This window comes from Cryptotermes secundus, unplaced genomic scaffold, assembly GCF_002891405.2.
Source record: "Cryptotermes secundus unplaced genomic scaffold, Csec_1.0 scaffold653, whole genome shotgun sequence".
Lineage (NCBI taxonomy): Eukaryota > Metazoa > Arthropoda > Insecta > Blattodea > Kalotermitidae > Cryptotermes > Cryptotermes secundus.
This window is the reverse complement of record NW_019736406.1, coordinates 131,627-151,234: the sequence shown is the minus strand read 5'-3', so window position 1 is coordinate 151,234 and position 19,608 is coordinate 131,627. Positions and strand designations below refer to the sequence as shown.

At 42.2% G+C, this 19,608-nt stretch overlaps 1 protein-coding gene across 1 annotated transcript in view; it reads right to left on the bottom strand.

Annotated features, from left to right (window-relative positions):
* The window catches only part of LOC111869893 (protein shank), a 143,021-nt gene that overhangs the window by 61,601 nt on the left and 61,812 nt on the right, over positions 1 to 19,608 (bottom strand). Inside the window, exon 2 of the mRNA XM_023861755.2 lies at positions 14,695 to 14,796. The gene's annotated coding sequence lies outside the window, so the exon portion shown is untranslated. The remainder of the gene's footprint in view (positions 1 to 14,694; positions 14,797 to 19,608) is intronic.

Below are 19,608 nucleotides of genomic sequence, written 5' to 3'. Positions count from 1 at the left end.
ATTTCTACTGTCGCCATACCCTACCGGTACTGGTGCGTGCTATCAGCCCCGTTCAGCCAACGAGGTCGGCCCTTGGTACCTGATATTTCCCCCCTCTACCAGAGGCATTAGAAACTACTTGGGCGGGAAATGTGTTGCCTAATTTTGCTCAGAGGTCTCCTAGAGACATGAGGATTTTTACGTGCCGTAAATTTACGACACGGGACCCAGGCTTAAAGTCCCTCCCGGAGGGACTTCCGCCGGGTTTGAACCCGTGTACCTTGAGTCATGAGGTGGGAACGTTACCCCTAGACTACGGAGGCCGCTTTTTGCTCTGGGTAACTGTAGTTGGTTGAGCCACAACGATACAAGCCGGAAGGTCGGGGGTTCGATTCCCGATGAGGTCACTGGATTTTTAAATTTATCTAATTTTTCCAGCCGCACTATGATTATGGGCTCGACTCAGCCTCTAAGAGAAATGAGTACCAGAAATCTTCCTGCGGGGTAAAAGGCGGCCGGCGCATAAGGATGCGCCATCTGTCAACCGATTCTCTAGAGAAAATGTGGGAGCCTCGACGTCTCACAACCCTATGAGCCTCCAAGGCAGATTACGGGGATAGTTTTACCATTTTTATTTACGTGGTTACTCAACAGCCCAAAGAAAAATTATAAAGTCAGTACCAGAAAAAAGGAAGACAAAAACGCATGCACACAAACGAAAGGCAAAGGTCAATTTGTATCATTTAGAGAATAAAACAACCTCATTATTGTCTGAGTAATCACTCAACTTGTCAATAAACAGTCTGCAGTTTATGGAAAAACGAATAAATTATCTTATTAGCAAGTACCCACCACTTTCTCAATCTCCCGATCCAAAGAAATCCAGCCTACACCTTATGCACCATTTTTTTACAAATAATATTTTATTATACTCTCAAAACACCGAGATCTCCCTAATGGCCTCTTCAGGTTTTCCCATTAATTTTCTATACAGATATTATAATTCTAGACATTATCCATCGTCCTGTTTTCTTTTAAACACAGCGTTTCGGAGTATGGATTCTGTTTCCGTCTTCAGTTGGAACCTACTCAGTTGGGCCCAATCAATAGAATTAGTGCCTATCTCTGGACACTTGCACCAACACAAGATACAAACCACAAACCACCCGCCAGTGATCAAACATTGAAGCATTAAAAGACTCCACACCCATGAGGCTTAACGGCACAGTACTTCTATGTTTCTCATTTCTCCCACGTGACCACTGCACATTGTCTGGACAAGTAAATCTGAAATATGCCAGAAATTGAATTGCATTTATACAGTCACGTGTATGGAGGTTTGCGCGTGGCTTAGATCCTTGGATTTAATGCAATTTATACATTCACAACTCAGAACTACAAGTAATAACAGTGTTGTCGCTGATCTACGCATTCTACAGTTCATCGTTGCACTCGCACTAGGGTTCTCATTCTTCACTAGTAGCATCCTGGCAACGGATTTATTACAGTTTCACTGACATTTCAAATCACACATGAGAACTTCTTTTCACAGCCTAATTCCCTTCTTGCTACTGTTCTACAGCTGCCAATTCCGAAGACTAAACTCAATTCAATTCCTCTGCTTCCAAATACATATCCCCGCAGGCTGGTGTCTCGAAGTTCGACTCTTCACTCTATACTCCTCAGGTAAAGTCAGAATCAAAGTTACTTTACGATCGGCGGTTTATCGCTAGACAGTTCGCCTTTGAGTCTAATCCCTTGACACACATGAGCAGAGATTTTTTTTTTCGACAGAACACTTGCGGTAATTGATCTTATGTAAGCCCACGGAAGATACCGTCTTCTATTGTCCCATATTGTCTTGGGGAGAACCGCATAGAAAACAGCCTCTGTATTGTTGAGGCGTGTTTACCACGTGCATATCTTTACCGAGTCGTTGCCTAGCAATGGGTATACACATCACAAATTGTACATGTAAGTACGAAATAGCATGTACTGTCTTCGCTCGCTTGGAAACGGGATCGTGGGTTCGAATCCCATGCAGGGCATGATGTTTAGTTTGTGTGTGTGCGTTTTTCTGTGTTTGTGTACAGGTAGAGGCCTCGCGACGAGCTGATCACTCGCCTAAGGAGTCCTACCGACTGTGTAAGATCTAGAAAAACCGAAGTGAACGGAGAAGTTCATGGAGGTAGGCCTAGGCCCACTGGGGCTGTAGTGCCAAGCAAAAAAATTACGAAATATACATGAAGCATTCAAATCGTATGTTATGAACACAGACCCTTCTCATCTGTTCTATTCAGTTCAGACTTTTAGTTTGCTGCAGTTTCGGAGGCAACATCGGCGAACTTACATCGGACTACACGGTGTCACATTCCATAAGATAATATTCTTCATAGTCATCGTCGTGACAAGATCTCGCATCTTGGCCGTTGTTTTTTCTGAATCTATCACAAAATTTTGGCAGAAGTTAGGAAAGAAAATAGAGATCTTACAGCGCTAAGAGAAGATTTAATTAAATAGAAAATCATCATAAAACAGGGACCAGCACGCGGTAGAGTGTAATAACGAACACTCATAAAGTAGAGTGAAGTCTCACCAAACGTGTATTTATTGTAGGAATAAGTAAAATCAAAATAGCGTAAGCGACATAACTCGTAAAACAAACTTGTTGACACGTCATCTGGCTACTAGCCGTGGGTCTACCATTTGTGTAAGCGCTTGCATTACTGTGTTTACTGCAGGAGCAGTCTGCTTCGCCTGCTCACATAAATAGTTTCAAAGTAAACTGATCGACAACACGCTGTGCCTGATGCGTTCGAACCAAGAAGTGTTAGCATCAGATTTGTTTCAAACTGAGAGATTGTTGGTCCCATCGTATTTAAATTAAACGGAGATATTATGGTCCTAAGAGAGACGAACAAAGAGAAAGAAAGGTAGGCAGAAGCTTCATATAAAAGTAAAATATAAGTTACCATCTTACGTTAAATATAACTGATATATCGAAAAATAAACCTCATCAAACTAATACCTCTGAAATTGTTATTATTTAATTCCCATCATGGTTACCAAGGCCGCTTCCGGGACCTGTCCAACTTTTTCCGGGGGTAAAGACACGGCTGCATATACAGAATGTCCCAGGAAGAAAGGTTACTATTCTGGGATGTCATAATATCAGTCATTCTAAGCATAAAATTATACATGCGCCCTCTTCTGACCGGTTTCCAAGATAGAGCTAATTCACTGCACAGTACGCTGTACACTGTACGGACAAGCAACACGTCATGTCCTCACACGAGTTGCAAAGTGCATGAGTGTTGATGGTGGAATTTTCGAAACTGTATTATACTAGATAAACTGTACCAACTTTCTCACAGGAACAATAAATGTCGGCATTAAGAGCAGTGGGGACACGCGGTAGCTTAGTTAGTTGGGGAACTACGTTACAAGCTGGAAGGTCGCGGGTTCGAGTCCCGACGAGTTTATCTTTTTTTAATTTACCTTATCCTTTCAGCCGCACTATGGCGTTGGGTTCGACTCAGCCTCTAACAAAAATGACTACCAGGAATCTTCTTGAGGTGTAAAAGCGGCCGGAGTGTGCCGACAACCTTATCGCAATCTGTGAGCCGATTGTCTAGAGAAAATATGGGGCCCTCGACGTTTTACAACTCTATTGGCTTTTAAGGTATGTTACAGGGATAGTTTTCCCTTTGTTTTGCCTGTTAGAAACAATAAGTAACATCTCTTTCTTATCAACAATTTTGGAAATTTGCAGTGAAATAGCTCTATTTCAGAAACCGTTCGGAATAGGACACACGTAAATATGCACTTTTTTCTTAGAATGGCCGATACTGTGACCTCCCAGAATATTGAATTTCCTCCTGGTACATTCTGTATATGAAAATAATTTTTAAACTAGGTAGGTTACATACTGAAACGTAGTTGATGCCAGGGACACTGAACAATAAGATAAAAAGATTTAATCCTTGTTAACAGAAATGGTGAAGTGAGTGCTCCCTATTGCTACCGATGATAAGCGTAAAGATACACAAAATATGTTTTTGAGCTATGTAGAAAGAGCAAATTATACTTGTATGTTGTGGACTGGCCCAACTTGACGGCAATTTCCGCCAAAGTCTATGTTCACAAAAGAGAAGAACAGAATTCAAAGCACAAGTTCAGTCCATTTCCTAAAAGCAAGAGAAAATTTTATTCCTAAGTTCGATGCTCCCTCCCCCAGTAAACATCTGTTAACCTCCCAGAGCTATCGAGTTCCCCTCTTATTGCAATGGCAAATTTGCATTAAGTCGCTGGACGAGCCTCAAGATGGATGGCATTTCTGCAGAACCATGACTGCAGCGCACAAGTTTGGGATGGCCCAAGCAATAAGGCCAGTGTAAGTTTCGCTATTTGCAGCGGTGAGTACAATAATGCAATGAATAATAATAATAATAATAATAATGATTCCAAGGGTGGAAGTGGTCTGTGAGTCGTGTGTATGGAAGGGGACGATGCTTCTTGCGCTGCGGTCGGCCACAATTACGCTAATGATTCGCCCGGATGGCGCTCTCTCTGTGCTAATTGAGTGACGATAAACTGCGGACAAATATTAACTTGCAAGTCGAGGCAGAACACGATGCGTCTATGTTAAATAAAATACCTGGCATATTTAAACATAATAGCACAGGCAGAACGCTTGAGCTCCCCCGCCCCCGGCCCCCCATAGTAAACAAATCTTTTTGATATAGGAGCCTGAGCACCGCTTTTGAAAACAGTTTACCCACTGTGGCTCGTATAACATCTGGACCACTGTGAAACTTTTCGTTTGAACACACACGGAGCAGAGTAGCTATGTGTTCGGCAGTCAAACGCTTTGTGACTGCTTCTATCAAATTACATACATATTGTCTATTGAAAATCTGCATCAGAAATCGTGACCATGATGAGTTTTGGAAAAGGAATACTTATTATTCTCCTTCTTACGTGCAACTCATACTTCGGAAACTTATTTAAAGATTTCTTATATTCACACAATGCGTTTTTTAAACTTTATTTAAAAGATTCTCTACAGTGCACTACAAGTTTCGAGCGACACTGGTCATCATCAAGTGTTTAATATTTGGTGGCAGAAACGGCTATGCTTCCGTTTTGTGATTCCAATATTCGCTGTATAGTCCCATCTACGCGTTCATGTATTTCATGGTGCTGCGTGACTCTTCTTGTTCTGTTGTATGTCTAGAATACTTGTTTCTATTCAGGGTCATCTAAGCCATGAGCCCGGTTTTTGTTTACGCTTGTCGCTGTGAATGTTTGGATGCATGACGGTTTTAGGGAAAAGTGATAAATAAGGAGAGGTGAAGGTGTGGGAGAAATAATCCAAAAATACAGTGAAGTGAAGTGAAGTAAATTGGGGCGAGGCTGTGAAGGATGCATAAGTGTAGTGAAGTGGAAAGAAGGGAAGGCCATGGTGAAATGTGGGTGAATCAGTTCATGATATTACATATTCCATTACTATTACTGTTTAATGTACAGAATGCTTATTTTTTACTAATATTAATTTATATAGTTATAGTTGTAATTGCTTCTGTTGTAGTTGTATTTGCATTGTATTCATTGTGTGTAGTATGTCCATTATTGTTGGTGTAGTATTGTGTGCTGTGTTTTGTTTGAGTGTGGTGTGTTATTTATGTGTTGTGTGTTATTGTAGTACCACTTCCACCACGTAAAAGACAATTTGCAGTTAAAATAATAATAATAATTCCATTCTTTATTATTTATGTGTCGATTCAACAGCCGCAAAGCCAATTACAGAGCACACTGTAGATACAGGTAATTATATTATGGATAAATACAACATAAAGTCAAAGACAAATTACAGGCAAGCACTGGAGGAAAAACACATTAATGGAGACAAGTATACAAACAAACAATAATAATAAATAATAACAATAATAATAATTTCATTAACATAAATCGAAGCTGATATTGAGAACTGAGAAATGAAACATAGCTACGAGTATTTAATGAGAAATGAAAAGTATAGATATGTTTATGTTCATGCAAATAATAATACTAACAATTATACCATATATAAAAATTGTTTGGGGAGAATTTTCCTGGCCCCGAATACGTCAACATCCCTGATGACAACATTAGCAGCTGCTGCACATCTAGCAGAGGGACAATTTTTAGATGAGGAGCAAATATTGAACAATGCGAAGTCTCTGATATAGCGAGCAGGAACTCGGAGACCAACAACCTCCAGAACAGAAGGGCAGAATTTCAAACCAAAGTAAACTTGGGTAAGAGAGCATCAAGGCGATGTCTCCTAGTATATAGAGTGTGCAATTCTCACTCTTCCGGAGGAAGGGAATAACTGTAATGAACTTGAGGATAGAAACAAATAAAACAAAGGGCCGCAAACCTCTGCTGGATGTGTTCCAGATTGTTGGCATCAGTTGACGTAATCGAATTCCAGACTACGGACGCATATTCAAGCTTAGATCTAACTAATGCAGTCTACAATCTGAGCATACAGTCTAGAGATGAGAAATTGAAAGTAATGTTACGAACTAGACCCAACAGTTTAACACAGTGGAGGAAATATAATTGACATGGTCATGGAAGTATAGTTTAGCATCAATAAACACTCCTAGGTCTTTTATAGAATCGAGCCGGGCTATAGATGATGGAGAAAGTTTATAATCATAGATAAGTACGTTGGTTTTCTTGGAGAAGAATATAACTTTAGTTTTACTGATGTTGAGATTCACACAGTTAGCAATGCACTAACCTTGTTAGGAGTAATACTTACGTCGCTTAAGTTAGGAAAAATTAAATCAAGTACGTAGATTGCTGCTGCCGGCATTGTCAGTGCACTGGTTAATGTTAAGAAGACACGTGGACGTGTAGATCGCATCTCCCTTAAGATTAGAGTAATAATGGGAATTGGGCAGAGATAGGCCACGAGTAAGTTTAGACCGTCGGAAGTGGGGATTTCAATCCATACACATTTATTACAAACAAGAAAAAATAACTCCGTAGTTTTAGTCCGCAAGCGAACTATACCGACCGAGCGACCGCCGCTTGTCGGCGAAGTTAGTGCCAACTTCAGCGGATAGAAGGTGTCACGTGGTCAGCGCAACGAAACTCCACGGCCGTTAATTTCGGTTTTCTAGACCGGAGCCGCTATTTCCTTGAAATAACTCCTCACACATTCATTACAGGATTCTAAAACATATCTGCGTTTGCAGGAGCGAACTTTGGAGGACAGGGCAATGAATATTGCAATACCACCTCCTATTTACAGATGCCCTGTCAGAACGGAAAAATGTATGGTAGTGATGAAATCAATTATGGTCATAACACAGGTAGTTTAGCCATATCTCAATTAAACAAATAATATTATAGTCCGTGGAGCAGACATTTTTGTAAAGTTCGAGTTGTTTAGTTCTAAGACCTCTGACATTTTGGTCATATATATCAAAACAATTTCCAGGATGTGTGTGAGACCTGGCAAAACAACCTGTGTTGATGTCAGGCGTGCTAACCATTAACTGAGTACGTAAGCGCCCTACCCAGGGGCAACGACATTCTTTACCTTGTTTACAGAATCGCCTACAGGGTCCACGGGAGGGGGAGTATGGGGACGAACATTACCTGCACCAGGGGAGCGAGGCCTAGAAGTCTCTGATGCTGCAACGGTATAAACATGATTCAGGATTCAATCGCCCGTAAAAAGGAACGATTAAATAGCCGTTAGGCCAGACTCCAGTATTATTAATAAGATGGAAATCATCCTCTGCAACAGAGACATGAAATGATGCGTACGAATTGTGTTTAGTTTTTAACGTGGTGCAAGCAAGGGAAGCAAGCTGCAATTGATGCTCTAGAGATGCCTCAACATCAGGGGAAACCCAAGAGACAAAAAGGGACTTCATATGGACCCTCTTGTGCACAACAGAGAGAGAGAGAGAGAAGAGCTTCTCACTCCGATCATGGCAACCCTGGGTTTCTTGGTGGTATTGGCAACAGTGTTTACAGGAGACGGAGCTACCCGCTTCTTCTTAACTACCGATACAAAATCGCCACCGGAAGGGTTTTCACTAGACACAACGGACGGCTCAAGTAGTGAATTCATAGCAGGAGCTGTGACCTTGGAGACACTAGGTTTACCATTCACTGCACACAGAACATCCCTGTATGATTTTGCGTAGTTATGACAGTTATCATTTATCAACACGCCGTGTTGATTTCCACATGTGAGGGTGCCTGTTGAAGTTCGCGCAGTTGCGTCTTCATGGTTTCATTGTAGATTCTAAGCTGCTGAACTTCACTGCTGAGTTTCGATACCATCACGACTAAAGACTGTACCATCTCCATGGTACAGATGCCATTAGTGCGAACTGTTTCCAGCTGAATGCTGAGGGAATCTTTATCCCCTATACACGAAGCAGTACACTCTAGCTCTGCAGAAATTGCTTCCTTCTGGTTACTCTTGCAGAAGGAATGCTCGTTTGCAACATCCCAAATGAGCTTCATACAACTGTCACACTTGCAGGCAGACTGGCCGGTGGTTGCACTCACAGTTGTCTCCGGCACACAAGTAGGCAGACAATTACAGTGAAAGCGCGAAGCGTACTGGCCACAACGAATAGATTTTTGCTTTCCGTAAAACGGGTTTTCGCAGGGCCGACAGTGGTCCTTATTGGCCTTACCTAACCAGCGGCACAACTCGATACACTAGGCACTCAAGTGGGCGGGAGCACAAGCACGGCACATCCGTACAGCTCGAGCAACAACAAAAAATAATATACAATACATGCAGTTTCACATTCATGTGGTCATTTAGAATTTATAGGGGACAACAAATGACCAAAGCATCTAATTTAATAAACATGCATTAGCAGGAGAGAGCAAGAAAACACGGGTAAGATGCGTGGAAGGGTACGGGGAGGGCAAACACTACGGTGCACAAGAACCAGAAACCTAAGAAAACGAGAAAAGAGTTGAAAAAATAAAGAAAGCAAAGAAGCAGCCTTTGGCTTCCATTCACCGGCTTCGAGGCCAGCTGTGGAGCGAAAATTCCAAACCTTGAAAGTCCAGTTTCTTCAAGCTACAGAATAAAAGAAAGTCATTTATTTTAATATTTGGATATTTTACTGAAACAAAAGTGGCACGCGGTAGCATCCTTGGTTAAGGCACCATGTTACAAGCAAGAATGTCGCGGGTTCGATTTCCGATAAGATCACTGTATTTTCCATTTGACCTAATTCTTCCAGCCTCACTATGCCTCTGAATTCGACTCAAAATATAACAGAAATGAGTACAAAGAATCATCATGAGGATAAAGGGCGGCCGTCGCGTAAGGCTGATACGGGGATATTTTTGCCTTTTTACCCCTTTGCTGATCTTCAATTGAAAAGAATATACTTTGCAATGGCATATGTGAAGAACTGTGTCTTCAAACAAGGACATTTTCAAGGCACTTCTCGGGCCCGTCCTCTCCGTTCTTCTCCAGTATCCTGACATCCATTTCAGTTGCCTCAATTTTGTTTCCTCGAAAGATTTCTTGCATTCATTTTCTTGCCAGAAGAAATGCTGTAACGTCTCTCCGATCGTGTAATTTTATCCTAATTTGGCAATAATTCTTTCCCTATTTCGAAGTGTTAATTCTGGGTTTTTACTCGCTTTGCCCCCGGGGAAAGAGGCCCCCGGTACCCATTAGATGGGAAGCTGGGTGTGCCTCAGAGCCCGTCTGGAGGACGTGGAGAAGAGAAAATTCTTGCCCCTACAGGGACTCGAAGTTTGATCCCTCGGTTTTCCAGCAAGTAGCCGGTCGCGACACCAACGGTGCTATCCCGGTTCCTGGGGTAGTCAGTGAGCTCATGTTAATGTCGGTTTTAGGGAGGTCTACCAGTGTTTGTTATAATATTGTCACGTACATGAGTGACTATAGACGAAATCTGGATTTGTGACAGAATTTATTTTAACACTTATACATATAACTGGTTACTACAAGTAATTATAACGCTATCGCCAATCTGCACACTTTACAAATCACTAGAGCACCCACGCTAAGCTTTCTCATTTTTCACTAGTCGTTTCCTAGTAACGGATGTTAACAATGGAGATCATTCAGCTTCTGTGCTCACGTCGTTGCCCGCTGGCTAATATTAACTACCTTCTTTCATTCATCCTCGTTCTGTAGCCTCAGCAATGACCGCACAGTAGACTCCGTTTCCAACAGTCCCCCTGTTGTTGCGTGTGGATTCGTTGTAGGAACATGTTTGTCTGCGAAGGCGTTGCTCAGTAACAGCTGTTGTACATTTGCTTATCTCGCGGTTGTTACCCAGCAACGGGTCGCGCATGCTACAATATATTAACGTGTAACTGAGAGGACAGACAGACAGACAAACATATAAAGTCTTCGGAGATATAAATGTGTTCTTTGGAACCATAAAAATGGTAACTAACTGAAGGGTAACGAAATGGAACGCAGGGAAGTGAAAATTGTGGAAATAAAAAAGACAAAGAGAATTAAGAAAGGAAAAGAAGGAAGGAATATAGTAAGATAAAACAATTAAAATCAAAGCGGGGTGAAAAGAGGTAAAGGTAAAGCTATCGCTGCAACAGGCCGTGGAGGCCCATAGGTTGAAGGTCCAACATTTTCCAGACAGTCGGCTCACAGATGGCGGTGAGGTTGTCAGCCTTACGCGCCGGCCGCCTTTTACGCCCCAGGAAGTTTCCTGGTATTCATATCTGTTAGAGGTTGGGTTGAATAAAATAGAAGACATAAAAGAGAGGAAGGTGCGAGAGGAAAACACGGAAAGAAAGAAAAAAAGTACGGAGGGACAAGCAGTTCCGAGAACTCCTGTAGCTCACTTTCCTGCTGCAGAAAGCAGAGAGTCGCAAAAGTTGACGCTGGAATTGCTGAGTTAATTTTTTTGAAATAAAAATATATGATAGCTCAGGGAAACTCGATAGCAAAGAAAGAAAAGTAATCTCAGAGAGTCGCATGAACCTGTTCGCTTAAATTTGAGGTAAATAGTGAAGAAAGGCACAGATACCTGGTCCCTGCAAAATTTCGTGGTTCATTCAGCTGCCTTTTGTTTCGGCTTTAGGTAGTTGGCTTTGGATTCTTTATTTATTAAAACCAGAGCAGGGAAATAATTAAAAATGTCAATCTCACCAATCATATTTGTTTATGTGAAATCCTGTCTTGTACTTCTATTGATCACAGAGGATTGTATGTAACTCAGTTGTATTTTCTCTTTTATTTTGTAGTTCTTTGGGCCTCGAAGCTTAGCATCTTCACAGGACTTATGAATATTTACTTAACAAATAAAGTTTCATACATAATACTAGGGGACAATGCGGTGGTGTAGTTGGTTGAGACACTATGCTACAATTCGGAAGGTCGCGGGATCGAATCCAAATGAGGTGGATTCCTTCAATTGACCTAATCCTTCCGGCCGTATTATGGCCCTGGAGTCGACTCAGCCTCTAACAGAAATGAGTGCCAGGAATCTTCCTGGGGGGTAAAGGGCGGCCGGCGCGTAAGATTGAGAATCTCAACGCCATCTGTGAGCCGATTGTCTAGAAAATGTGGGGACCTCGACGTCTCACAAACCTGTGGGCCTCCACGGCCTGTTACAGGGATAGCTGCAACTTTTTATACGTAATACGAGGTACATTGTACGTATTATTTTCGCATGTATTATAACATTTTGACCAGTGTCCGTATCACGTACCTTGCTGAAAACATTTCCTTAGTTATCGTCATAAAACCGAAAGCTAAATAAAATGTTCGCGCCTTAAAAAACTGCATTTTATTTCCGACTATCTAACACCTTATATCAGGTCAGGATCCTTTATTAAATTGCCCTATCATTGCTGGCAAATCACAGTAGAGAGTCCGTCATGCTGTTGTGAGTGAATGGCATTAAAATGTCTGGTGTTGCGGTAGCCTCCAACAGCAGTAACAAAACAAATAATTGTGATAATCGGTTAATTGATTCAAAATTTGAAGGGGGACACACTGATGCACATATGCAGAGGAGCCCAAAGAAATGTATACGTATTTTAACAAGGGTTGTCTACGGACATTTGCGAAGTAGAACCGAAATATAGTGTACTGTGTGTAGTGTGATATTCTCTCTAAAGATGGTGCTACTCGTATAAATGCCAGAGCCACCTTATCGAATGGTAGGGCAGTCAAATACAATAGCGGCGTAACTGTTGTCGTTCGAGCGACGAAAATGTGTATGCATTTTTGGGCCCCAATGTGGTGACAGGAACTTACGTTAAAGAACCTGATGAGTAGCAAAGTTCCAAACAAAATTCCACTCAATTTAATCACGTTTTAGTGGTCACGGTATCCGTGAAAGCTTCAGCCCCTGGGGAGCTTGTCGATGTACTCCGATTGGATTCTGGGTAGGTCTAAACGTGAGAGGAAATTTCTCTGTATTGTCCTGTTTTAAATTCCTTTTTATGCTTCAAGCTGTATTTAGAAAATCAGCAATAAAAGGGAAATATGAATTTTGGCACGTTTCTAGAATTGGAAAAAAGTTTCAGAATGAGTGTGGTTCTTGAAGTCCTATCGTTAATGCAAGTGCTCCCATAATACACACAAATTCTTAAAAACAATTCATGGACTGTTTGTGTTTTCATGCACCGTGTTTGTAGAGACTTCTAAAACTTAAGATTACAACTAGCCGGTTAAATGTTTCTTATGACTGTAGTCTCTGTGCTTAGGTATCACGATGTAAAAGCGTATAGGGTTTTCAGATCAAAGCACCATACCTCAAACTGTTAGTCGCTGGCTTCCCACCGCGGCGGCCCGGGTTCGATCCCGGGTCTGGTCAAGTGGGATTTATGGTGGACAAAGTGGCGCTGGGGCAGGTTTTCTCCGAGTACTTCGGTTTCCCCTGCCAATCTTCATTCCACCAATTGCTCCACAATCACCCTCACCTATCATCTGGGACTGGTACAATAGGTCAGATGTGGCCGCAGTACAAGGGACTTAGTCCCACCCCACTAGCAATAACAAAAAAGATGTATTTGGGTGTTCGTACTCGTGCTCTAGCTGCTTTGTTCCCGTAAGATTAAAACTGTGTCCAGTGGACTGGAGACTTAGCAATCTGTGTAACCATTCTGGCTATAATGGCGAAGAGAGAGATCCTAATACTCCTGCTGAGAATCGAAGCACTTGGCTCGAGGAATAAAACAATCTGATAATAATTGTAAACCATTTAAAAATTATAACACGTATGCCTCGTATTCTTAGTCGGCCGGATCTAGTGAAGAGTTTTCTGTATGTCTTTCTCTTTTATCATTTTTAACAAAGTAAAATTTTGTTTGTGAGTATGAGAGGGGTGAGGAGACATGCCCCACCACGGGCCGGGTCTCACATAGCAGCACTTCTCTGCCGACTGTCATCATGATCACCATCATTACTATAATCCTATCGTCGGTCCCTCCGTTGTTAAGACCCGTGGCAAATAATATCACCTTTATTAACATATTATGGCATTCAGAATGGAATAACGCCCAAAAGATGGATGTTTCTAATATATTTTTTCATACATACGAATAACAAAAAAAAACTCCGTGGTGTTAGTCCGCAAGATAACTATACCGGCCGAGCGACCGTCGCTTGTCGGCGAAGTTAGTGCCAATTTTAGCGGATAGAGGGTGTCGCACGGTCAGCGCAACGAATCCCCACGGCCCTTAATTTCGGTTTTCTAGACCGGAGCCGTTATTTCCTTCAAATGGCTCCTCAATTGTCCTCACGAGGCCGAGTGAACCCCGTTTCAGACCCACTACTTCTCAGAATATCTGGTAATGGCGGGAATCGAATCCGTACTCTGCATCTGTAGCCAGGAAATCTGACCACTAGACCACAGAGGCGGTCACATACGATTAACAGTTTTAATAATTACTTTTAATTTTGCACTACCAAATTCTTATTTGTGCTACTTACAATTATAAAGATTGATGTTCTCTGACCACCAAAATATTCTCTTCTACAAATGAATGAATGAATGTATGAGGGGTAGGCCTTTTTCGGCCCTTGCACCGCGACCTACAGTGGTCTATTTTGCTTCCTCTTTATTGATTATCCCCTCAGCATCCCCGCGATTCGAATGAAGGGCAGGATTTTGTTGATGGGGTCGTCGAAATAGTCACTTGGTTCCATAAAGTATTGACCCAAGTGATGTAGTCTTAAATAGGCTAAGGCCTCACATTCACACAGAATATGTGTGGCTGTTTCGTTTTCTGTCTGACGCCTCTCACAAGTGGGACTGTTACTTAGTCCCAGTTTAAAAGGTATCCTTTGAGGTGACAGTGTCCTGTAAGTAGTCCTACCACTCATCGTAGCTGGTTCCTGTTTAACTTTAACTCTTACCAGAAGGTACTCGTATGCGTCCCTTTGCTTGCCTGAGTCCAGTTAAGGATCCCCAGTATTACTTGTGCTGCATGTTTGTCCTCTCCCTGTTTGCCTGTCTTCTACAAAAATAAAAAATCGTTGCGCAATTCTTTTTTTTTGGGTAAATTAACTTCGTTGAATGAAATATTACCTTAAATGTGAGTTTCCTACACATGAATATACACTCTTACCTGTCCTCTAGCCAGGAGGACAGAAGCCAGGACAGTCAAAGACCATACCTGAAGACGTAAGCCACAAACATATACAGACATATATGACGACCGTACCTGGATTATCCTTGACACAATATGGGATTTTGTGGTCTTGTGTTTTATTCACGAGGGCTAACGGGGATCCACGTGACCGCCATTGGTGAAACACTCCTTGACCTGTAACGTAACAAATATGAAGTGTCGTCAGTGTCGTGACAATAAAACAAATTTATAACTATAAGATTCAGTTCGTGACACGGATTTGCTAGAGCTACTTTTGCGAAAGTTTACTTCACACATTACTTTGCAAAATATCACTGCACGTTTGAATTTGTTTGTAGGACAAAAGCTCTGCCAATTGCTGAATTTAATTAAGCAAAATGATTGATACATAAATATGTAAAATATTCGCTACTAGAATTCACAGAATCCAAAACTAAACCTCGAAATCCTGCTCCACCCAGTGAAAGCTGGTGTCTGGTGTGCTGTAAGCGCAAGGATTGTTGGATCTGTGCTTTTTAACGAAACAATCGCGAAAGATATGTACCGGACATTCTGGAGCAGTTCTTTGCAGAGTTAACAGAAGGAGAAGAGACTCTATGGGTGGTGTCAGCAAAACTCGGCTACTGCCCATACTGCACGTATGTCTACGTAGGCTTTGTCCGATGTCTTTGGGGGCAAAATTATCAGCAGTGATATTTGACCAGCACGTTCACCCTATCTCAGTCCTTGTTATTTTTTCTTCTGGGATTGTTTGAAGGACAAAGTTTAAAACAGTAACCACCGAACGGAAGAAGGATTTGGTAAATTGCAAATATTCCTGCATAGAACGTCAAAGGCTAAATCAGACCCACTTCCGCAGGAATGTCTGCGTGTGGAGGGACAGCATTTTCAACATTACTTATGATCTTTGCAGAAAGGTTAAACTACCCCTCGTTCCGAAAGTTATCAGCCTACGGGATGAATGATTCATCAGAAAAATTTACACACGCCCCCCAGCAGGGTCGCCGTGAACCGGTTAAGGTGAAGGGTAAAAGCAAACAGAGTATGAAGTTAGCCATATCTCACTGGTTTCAATGTTTCTAAATAATATTCATGTGTGTTGTATGTCCCCTGCTTGTATAATACTCCAGTCGCTTGTACGCATGCGTTGTCGAAGCAACAACCTGAGGAGTTGCATGTAAATTTAGTGGCAGTTTGACCCTGGTTGCTTTACATTGTTGTCTACCGCGTAGTATGATTGCTTTTCTTGCAGTCAATCACTGGTTCTTATAGGGTGTGTCTTCGGCTGTACATTCATGCGTGTTGTATGTCTCATGCTTGTATAACGCTACAGTCGCATGTATCCAGGCGTCATCTGAGCAATGACCTGAGGAGTTGCGGATTCAGCTGGGAGTGCCAGTTGAAAGGAAGTTGTAAGGGCACGGAAGGCGTGTAGAAGCGAATTGGACTGCTACTGAGAGCTGCCTGCCTTGTCTGAGTGAAGCTGAATGAAGAGTGCTCTCATATTTCATGCGAAGATTTGTTCCTCAAAACATCGCATAATTCAAAACTCGCATAATTGAAGAAAAGTTACGAAACACATAGGTAATTGAAGAATGTCGTCTTCAGGGTTGTGGCGCCGTGTAGATCCTGTGTGAATCGACATTTCGGAGGAACTTATCGCTTCCATCTTCGGGGTAGAAAAATCCGCAAGCCAGGAACCAGCTTGAGTAGGTGGCTGCAGTCTGACGAGCGGCCAAGTATCACTTAAAGTTGTAGTACTTAGAGCTGACAGTCCTCCGACGCTGAGTAGGAAAAGTATTGGTAGTGGCGGGGAATGCAGTACAGGCTTTCTCAAAAGGAAATAATTTCTTACCTCATTGTGTTGCATAGTGATGGAGGTTTATTCTCGTTGATGTTCACACATCAGATGTTAAGTTTTAAGTACCGAATGGCAGACTATTATACACTATACACCATTATACACTTTTCACTGTTGTATACATGAAGGGTTTATTTATAAGAAGGGCGTTCCGTATATAATGCCTCCTATTCTTTTGTGTCAACATGTAACGTCTGAGCTGGATGTTGGTGGTGTTGTAGTAAAGGTTGAACCTCCCCGCCAATTTACTGTTAGTTTGGTTGCCGTGCGACAGAAGAGCAGTCTACCAAAATGGCGTCTGACATAGAAGTGCTTACGAAACAGAGATGTGTTATTGAATTTCTCACTGCCGAATAAATTGCACCCATTGACATCCATCGACGCTCGCTGAAGGTGTACGGAGACGATACAGTGGATGTCAGCACAGTGAGACGGTAGGTAATGCGTTTCAACAATGGCGAAAGTGAAGTGCACGACAAGCCACACCTTGGGCGTCCCTGCTCAGTTGCCACTCCTCACGATGAACAGCGCCTCGATCAGCTCATCCGTACAGATCGACGGATCACCACCAGGGAACTGTGTGCACGGCTTGATATCGGATGTAATGCATTGGAAACGATGTTGGGGAAGCTGGATTATTGTAAAGTTTGTTCCAGGTGGGTCCCGAGGATGCTTACACATGACCACAAAACTCATGGAATTGAAGTTTGTCAGGACCTGTTGCACCAGTTTGAGGCTGAAGGTAACAAGATTCTGGACAGCATCGTCACCGGAGATGAGACGTGGTGTCACCACTACGAGTCGGAATCAAAAATACAGTCCATGGAGTGGCGATATCCGGATTCCCTCCCCCCAAAAGAAGTTCAAGACACACCCATCGGCAGGGAAAGTGATATGCATGGTCTTTTGGGATAGGCGGGGTGTGATTTTGTTGGATTTCCTGAAGCCTGGTGAGACTGTCAATTCTGAACGCTACAAGACGACGCTGACTAAGCTGAAAGCCCGTATTTCCCTAGTCAGGCCAGAGAAGCAGACAACCTTTCGCTTGCAACACGATAACGCTAGACCCAATACCAGTTTGGCGACCACCACGCACATTGCAAAGTTTGGCTGGACTGCCCTACCACATCCACCTTATAGACCCGGTTTAGCACCTTCAGACTTCCATCTCTTTGGGCCTATGAAAGACGGACTATGTGGCAACATTTTCCAGACAACGATGCTGTCATTGCAGCTGTAAGAAAGTGGCTAGCCTCTGCTGGCGCAGACTTTTACAGGTGCGGCATACAGGCTCTTGTTCACCGCTGACAAAAGTGCATAACGAATGGTGGTGATTATGTGGAAAAATAACTGTAAGTAGCTGAAATCTTGCTTCATTTATTATGCTTTCTGTATCTGTTGTAGTTTTCATTAAAAAATAGGAGGCATTACGTGTATATACGGAATGCTCCTCGTATATTACACGGATCTATTCTAAAGGGGCAACACCGGCAATGTCCGCATAGATATCATCTCCACATGCCTGTCCTTCCTCGTCACCACCAGATGAATCGGAGCTATCATCAGAACTGTCATCACTATCACCGCCAAGATGGAAGACGAACTCCCGTCCTGCGTCCAAAATGCCTTCCCTTGCCATTAATTGTTGCTCGATGTTCCTTACATGTCGTCATCTACGTTGCCATTCTTCTGCAGTTATTGAAGCCAATTTTTGGTCTGCCAGTTTAATGACGTCATCCATCTTAAATGTGGTATTGCTTTGAGCAACCCAATTTTTTACGGTGGCCCGTATTAACTCAATTGGGTTGAGTTCTGGGCGATATAGAGGGAGCCGTAAAATACTGTGACTGTGTTCTGCAAAGATTCCATCTATTTAATAGGAAAGGTATTTCGGTTTGAGTGGTAGGGTCATATGATATGTCTGGATTCTGCAATGATGAAAAATCAGTGTTATTGAAGGTAATATGTGGAAGGTGATATTTTAGCCAGGATATCATAAAATATCTTCTTGAATTTTTAGTTAGGGGTTCTGTTTATTTGTGCATTATGGTAGGGAGCATTATCAAAGACAATGACAGAATTTTGGGGAAGGTTAGGAATAAGTTGCTCCTTTAACCATTTTTCATAATTGGTGTAGTTCATGTCACTGTGGTAGTCTCCTGTTTTATGGTGGAATTTGAAGCGGAAATAGGCATTAGGGATGAAACCTTGCTCTCCTCCCTGCATGGATAACAATGAGCCGTTGGCCTTTGGACACAAGGGAAAATAATCCCTGGATGGTTCCATCACTCCATGCATATGGGGTGGTGTGCCAGGAATGAATATAGGTTTCATCCATGCAGATGATTGGGCGGCCCTCTTCCTTATTTTCTTTAATTTGCCGCAAATACTGAAGACGTTTGGCTCTGATATTTTATCGTTCCACCAGTAGCTGCCGATTATTTTTTGTTTTCTTCCAGCGGAACCCCAGATTCAAATTAATTTTCTTTAATGCGGATATGCATCCCCGAAAATCTAAAGTTTTCTTCGACTTTTCGTGAACTTTATTCAGGATTGGTCTCCGTTTTTTGACTATGTAGAAGTCATTAATTGTTCTTCGCACCGCAGACTCGTTAAAGTCGTCCAAAACGACTAGTGGAGATTTCCAAGGTCTTACTTTATGGGGTGTCGAATAGGAAGTGGAAGCTCCAGATTCGATATTTTTGTTTCTCTTATTATTTTTCTGACACTACTTTCCGATACACCTGTTGCCTTTACTACTTCCACTCCTATGTTCTTCACTGTAATTGTTGGCCCAGCCTCTTTCATATACCTATATACATTACTAACAATTTCTCTTGATTGTTAATGCAGCACTTTTCCACTCAATTTACTTCGTGTAGGTGGCATGTTAAGGGAAATAGGAAAAACTATCATCATCAGTAATCTGTTAGACGACAGGTCCACAGTCTCTTCCGAAACAATTCCTCCACTTAATGCAATCTAGAGCTTTATCCTTCAAATGACAGTATCCTCTTCCGTCCCCAAGGTCATCCAGCATCTTCTTACGTCTTCTTCCTCGTCTTCTTGTCACTTCTATCCGCCCCTCTATCTTTCCTTCAATAACTTCTTTTAGAAGGCAGTTT